This window comes from Meleagris gallopavo, chromosome 6, assembly GCF_000146605.3.
Source record: "Meleagris gallopavo isolate NT-WF06-2002-E0010 breed Aviagen turkey brand Nicholas breeding stock chromosome 6, Turkey_5.1, whole genome shotgun sequence".
In the NCBI taxonomy this organism is placed as follows: domain Eukaryota; kingdom Metazoa; phylum Chordata; class Aves; order Galliformes; family Phasianidae; genus Meleagris; species Meleagris gallopavo.
Window position 1 is genome coordinate 47,766,358 of NC_015016.2, and position 7,017 is coordinate 47,773,374.

Below are 7,017 nucleotides of genomic sequence, written 5' to 3' on the forward strand. Positions count from 1 at the left end.
TGCCCGCCACTCAACAGCTTCCTGCTTCTGGGCTGTTTGCAGACAGCAGCCTGAGAGCTTTGTTTAAAGCTGCAGCTGCTGGTGGCCAGCGTTTGATCCAGTTTTCTCTAGAGTTACGTTCAGCTGGACGGCACGCAGTGGTTTTTGCTCTAAGCGTGGATTGAGAGATACTTGCCTGTGTTGGAATGTAGTTTTCATGGATGTATTTGGAACTTTTTCAGTCCGTCTCGGAGAAAGAATGCGGCCACCCAAGCGTTGCCTTCTCTTGGATTGGGAGGACAGCAAGCCCCAAGCGCTGGGTTCCCAAGTAAGTTTCTGCATAAAGAACCAGCGATTAGACAGGCGTCGATGAGTTTTCTTCTGCAGTATTGAGATGCAGCAGTGTTTCAGCACGGCAGGTGTGCCATTGTGAGGTTCTCATCCATTTCCTCACTGCAGGCCTTGCAGCGAACAGCAGCAGCGGTGCTGCCAGTTTGTCCCTGAAGGCAAAACCCAGCGTCCCATCTGGGAGCCCTCCGGCTCTGGGGAGCTCTGCTGCTGCCTCCACTCCTCCTGCTCTCGGGGTGTTGTCCTCCCACAGCGACCCCCATCCCGCTGGGACTGGGGATTCTTCAGCTCCATCTGCAGCCCCCTTCTCACTTAGCGCTTCTGGAACCACCGGTGGCTGTGAAACTTCTGGGCTTCCCGGCCCTGGAAGTTGTGCTGCTGCAAACTCTTCCAACACCGCTCCGCTTACAGGTGCTGGAACCGCCAAGGCAGCGACAGGAACTTCTCACTCGGGTGCAAGCAGTGCTTCGGCTGCACAGACTGCCGGTGCCTCTGGACACGACGCCACGTCCGCGCCTCCTGCATTCCCACACGGCATCAGACCAGGCCAGCTATGTTCACCGAGGGGCGAACCAACAGCCCAAGAGCTGGAGCAGTTCAAAGCCAAGAAGTCCACGCCGGGAAAGGTCCCTCAGAAACCAGCACTCGCAGACCTTTTACGTGGCTCACCGTGTAATTTAATGTAGTTCTGAATTTATACGTCTTAGTTGTTGTCCTGTGACTCTTCCAATAAACAATGTTGTGATGGAGCACTGAGTTGGAATGCTTTCCTCTGACTTAAGTTCTCGTTTAATCTCCTTATTCTTCTGTATAATCAATGGTTATACAGGTGTTATCCTTAAGAAGTATACAAGAGAGTTTGGCTAAGCAGGTTATTACACCAAAAAGAATAGACAAAGGGCTTGCCCTGGTCCTGGGCTCCCTGGAAAACTCCAGCAGGAGGGATCTCCAGAAAGAGATCCTTCCCCACTGGTAGCCAGCTCCTAAATGGGGTCTAGGAGCCAAGCTCCCCTTCTCTGACTAAGAGAGTGAATCTGCTCTGGATCCTCTCCAGATCTTTGTCGACTGCAGCACGCACTGCAGACCTCGTGAGCACTCAGATGGTGGACCCTGTTGCAGCAGCACTTGTGCACGTCCATGTATCAGAAGGAGGGAAAAGGCAGCAAGCACTGCCAGCCTGCTGCCCGCAGGTGTACGCAGGACAGCCTCCTGCTGCTGCTGCAGGTGGAGCCTCCGCGGGGAGGGGAATGGATGCAACCCGGCTTCAGCCGGGGCCAGAAGCGGCAGCAGCAGCAGCATTCTTCTCGTGGTGCCTGCTTGCCTGTGCCCCAGAGAAAGCCCCCAGCTCTGTGGCAGGACAGGGCTGTGCTGAGGGCAGGATGCGACTCACCGGCGGCCGCCCAGAGAGGAGCTCTGCGCAGCCAGCAGGCGATGCTGTGAGAAAGCAGCACGACAGAGGGACCTCATAGTCTGGGCCAGCGCTACAGGAAACGCAAACGTTTTGGAGCCCACGTAGGACTTGCCTAGAATAAGGATGCAGAGGGAAGGTGAGGCCATTCCCACATTCTGGCATTCTAGGGTGCGGTTCAGGAAGCAGAGCACGTCTGTGTGCAGGTTCCCTACGGCTCTCTGCTGTGTGCATCCCATCTGGCACAGCAGCGCCTTGTGCAGTGAGTCTGCCCACTGTCAGGGTGCACTGGGATTTGGCGAGGTCCTGCTCCATGCTGAATTTCCCCTCCTCGGACTCATTCTCAAGGAACAGCCTGGTTGCCACGTAGGCAACGCGCTTGGGAGCTGCCCCAGGCCTCTTGCAGCACCAGTCAGTGAACAAGACAACATCCAAGGGAGTCTCTAGAGCAAGGTCCAGATCCCACCAGCTGCAAGAGTTCTGTTCCTAATACAAAGCACGAGAAACGTGCTTGCCAGAAGAGCTACCTCCATAGCAGGACGACAGCTGATGGTTTTCTGATGAAGCGCTTGCCATCCATAACCTTGAGATTTTTATAAACCTTGCTGTTGGCTTCCTGCCTTCATGGCAAAACAGTCAGAAGTGAAAGCCTAGTTCTGTCGGGAAAAATGCATGCGGTTTGGTGAGGGGGGAAAAGGATGTAAGTTTAATTCATAGCTGTCCCAAGAGCTGGAAGACGAACAGGAGTGCTGTGCTGGCCTTGCTCCTGCCCACTGCTGCTTCAGGGCATCCGGGCACCAGGAGCTTGGAGGAAGCTGGACTGCTGGAGTGCAGGTTCAGGTTTTCCTTCCTGCTCTGTCTGGACGGTGCAGACAAACACAGGGTAAACCTGGAGCTGTTGCCGTTCCAATCTTAACAATATCCACCTTCTGACACACAGAGTGCTACCTGGAAGAGACAGCAACTTCACTGTTAGCAGCCCTTTCTGGTAAGCCGTACTGGGGCTGTTAATCAAGATCGCGTCCTGATCTTGAAATAAGCCAAGCCTGTCATCTCTGCTTCAGGATTGTTACTGTTCCATTTTGGGAACTGCTAGATACAAATTATCACAGAAACGTGTAAGAAGTTGTCCTACGCGGAGAAGTTGGATTGCAGTTCTGACAGATGTCTTGAAGTTTCCCTTCTCTTGACAAAACCTTTGGCATAACTTCAGAAACTCTGCTGAGAGCGGACATTTAAGTGCCACGTTTCTGTAATTATCTCCTGTTTGAGCCTGAGTTTCACCTGATACACATACGACAGCTGGGCAGCAGCTCCCAGCTGCTCGTGAGTAGCACGGCACAGCTTACATCACCAGGAGCCCAGGGAGGAAGAGTCTGTGCTGGGAAAGGAAGGGCAGAAAGCTCAGTGTCAGCACAGGGAGCTACTTCTCCTGAATGCTCCTGAGGGCTGCGCTTATATCCATTTTCTCTGGAGGAACAAGAGAGAGCTGCAGCAAGCAGTGCTGCGTGGCTCTATGATGGCCCCTCGGGAAGCACAGGCTGTCCTTCCTGCTGAAGACAGTCTGAGGAGGGCTTTAGGATGGACATTTTTTCATCCTGTAACAATTCCCCAGGCTTGAATGTGCGTTGTTCAGGATTTTGTGTCCTGAGGAGGAACTTGAAAATCATTTGAGATGCAAACTCAGTGACTTAATTCTTCATGCCCTTCTGTCTCCCAGCCACTTTCCTCCACTTCTTCCTTCCTTGTTCTCTTTCTCTTGGACAACTCTAGTTCCCTATCAAGCATTTCCTAGGCATTTTTTGTTCCGTAACACCATCACTAATCCTATATAAAAGGCAAAGACCCTAAGTGTGGCAGTCAGTGTGGGCAGCCCCCTGACCACCTCTCAGAGAATTGGCTGAACTGGAGAAGGAGCTGGGAGGGAACAAAATCAGGACAGCCGTCTAACAGTGGCCAAAGGGCTGTTCCATGCCATATGACATCGTACAGAAGGAGAGCTTGGAAGGGGGAGTGAGTTGCTCTTCTTGCTCTTTTCCACTGCTCAGGGGCCAGCTGGGCATTCCTTGGTGGGTGGCGAGCAACTGCTTGTGCATCACTTGTCATGTACATTTGTGTACGTACAGTCATAACTATCACTCTTCGTACACATATAGTCAGAACTGTAACTCTTTATCTTAGTAAACAGTTTCATCTCAAGCCACGAGTTCTACTTTGTGGTCACTTTTTTTTTCCAGTTCTCTCCCCCATCCCACTGGGAAGGGGTGGGACTGAGCCACAGGCTGTGTTAAACCACTCTGCCGTCTTTGGAAAGTGACGAGGGTGAGAAGTGATGAGGAGACAGCAGCTAGAGACGTGCCCCTGTGCTCGGACATCAGTGCCCTCTGGGTCTGGAAGCCTGATGTGCCTCTGCTGCTGCTGCTGCTCCTCAGGAGACAGAAGCAGTGCTCCCAGCAATAAGGACTCTGGGACTGAAAGAGCAAGAGGAGACAGGCTCCTAAGGCCTCTGGTGCAAACACGTGATTTACCAGCTGCTGATGCTTCAGGTCTCTGTGAAAGTCTCAGGTTCTGACTGTGAGAGAAAGGGACACAGAGGCACATACGAGTGCTGAGAGGGGCGCATGGCGTGCCGTGTCATCATGGCATGAAACCCGTGGAGTAATGAAACCTGCATGAGCACATCCCTACACCCACCCTGTACCTCCTTTTCTGTTCTGAGGACTCTGCTTAGGGGAGAAGGTGCAGGATTCTTAGAGTCTCAAGAGCCAGGACACCTATGGTTAGCCTGTGCCACAGCAAACTGAATGCCACAGCAGCACCAAAAGGGAGAGACTCCAGTTTGCTTTCTGCTCTAGAGCCATGCTCAGGATATATCGAGACTTTTGTGCTTGTTATTAGCTACCAAGAGGCAGTGCTTTGTTCCAGAAGAGCCACCCAGCTTCAAGTTGGGCCCACTTTTCTGACAGCTCATGGAGAACTTTTGAACCCTGGGCTATTAGGACCAACAGTGCTGTGGTCTGTGCCCACAGATCAGGGGGTGGAGATCTGAGAGAGGAATGCTGGAAAAGTGGCTGTCTTATCACGTATCTGTACGTCTGGGGAGATGCTCAGTTTAAAACCACACCCCACTCTGTATTCTCCGATTCCAGACGTGGACTGAGATCTCATGACCTCAAATTCCTTAAATCTGTTTTGCAGACTAACAATAAAATCCTATTTGAGCTTTTGTACAGTTCAATGGCTGCTTGCGCTCCGCCGTCTTGCAAACTGCACCTACACCCTCATCCATCCACTTACCTTACCCACCACAGCAACGTTGTTCAATGTCTTTTTTCCTCGAGTCAGAAAGACCCTTAAACACCTTCATTAAGCATGAGCTTCATGAGGCTGTGATTTACTTTGTGTTTTCCTGGTGCCAGGGCATCAGTAACCACAGCAGCGTGCAAACAAGTCCCACGCAGTTCGAGCAAGATGGTACCCACAGCAACTTTCTCTCCTGGTGGCAGGGACAGATGCGCCCAGGTGTGAGATAGGGAAGGGGTGGGACAAGGGGCAGGGGGGAGGGAGAGGAGGAGGAGGGATGGGACAAAAGTGCCATTCGTCTTGCACACTTTCCATTATTCATGAGAGGTTGCAAACTGGATAGACAAGCTGCAAATACACAGTTTATCAGTTCGCTCTCATGGAACGCTCCTCCATCTTCACTTACTCTGTCTTACTTCCAAGGCCACACCGCCCACAACCCACAGGACCAGGACATGGGGGCCCTAAATGTTCTGAGTGTTCATTCAGAGTAGAAACAGAAATGATAGCTGCTGCAGGTTAGCAGTGTGTGCTGTCCTAGGCATAAATAAGTCCCTAGAGAAATCAAGACACAACGGGCTATTGCTTTACAATCACCTGGAAAGCATAAAGCTTGGTAATTCACCAAGTCCAGCAGAGTGCGTTAAACAGAGAAATGCAAGAGTGGGAAACAGTTCTGGGCTAATACAGCTCTGGGGAGGAGGGCATCACTTGAATGTAAACAGCAAAAAACAAACAAACAAACAAAAAAGAATACAATAGAAAAATTTCCCTTGCTTGCCCATGAATAAGCTTATATAAATCACCAAGAAATACATTTATTTTATACCATGCACCTCAGGAGTGCAGAAATAAACCTGTCTGAGAGAGAAGTCTGACTGTCTCATGAAACAGTAAGAAGAAATCAAATACGAGAAACAGCTCTAAACTCCAAATGATAAATCCTTCTATTCACCAGCTCCATATTTCAGAGGGAAAATTAGGACAAATAATAGTTTGGCTAGTCTATCAATGTCCTTCCTCTTGCATCTATCATCTTGCTATACGAATTTTTGCAAGGACTTTTAAGGATAACAGTAATGATTCTCCTCATCCTTCCCACAAGAAGCCTATTTGCTTTGTGGATCCGAGGTGTGGATGTGATCGTCTGAGAAGTGACCACGCAGACTGCACAGGGAAATGGAGGCTCCTCTGAGGGTCATCTGCAGTGATCCGTAGAACAGCTACTGCTGAAAAGCAAATGTTGAGATCTAGGTAAGCAGGAAACCGTGGCCTGGAGGTTATCAGAGTTGCACCACACACGAGGTTTATCAGGTCACTGTGACAACCCGGTGCACCGGAGTCTGGAATTTGCTGTAACGTCAAAAACAAATGAAGAGTTGTTCCCCTGGAGGAATTCTTGGTCCTGGATCACTATCGAAGCCTGTTGAAGGTTTGAAAAGAAAACCAAGGAGCTTCCCACAACATCCCAAGACTCCAGCTGCTCACTGTAACATTTTAAAGCCAAAATCCCAGCTACCACAGTCGAGCCACTCCACTTCTCCACAAAATACAGCTACCAAAGTTGAAAGCTACTGAATTCAGTAGATACCAAGAAAGCAACTTCCCTCCTCTTTCAGAGGAACCATAAAATTCTATTTCTTCCACTGAAGTCTGACAAATCAGACTAGAAAGAGCTTACACGCACACAAAACAGCTCACAACCAAAATATCACAACGAATAACTGAACTGCTAGGAAAATGTGGGTGCTCCTAAATGTTTGTGGCTTCCACGCATCAGCAAACAGAACAGAGCAGACTGATGGAGAATTTTCTTTTCACACAAGAGAAATGGACGAGCAAGACACGAATAAGAGGTAGCAGTCTGAGTGACAGCTGGGCACAGACAAGTTCCCTTGTTGCTGCTGGTGGCCACAGCCCATGTCCAGGAGGAGCAGCCAGGAGATGTGCTGAGCTGGGAATCAGACCTGCTGCAATCT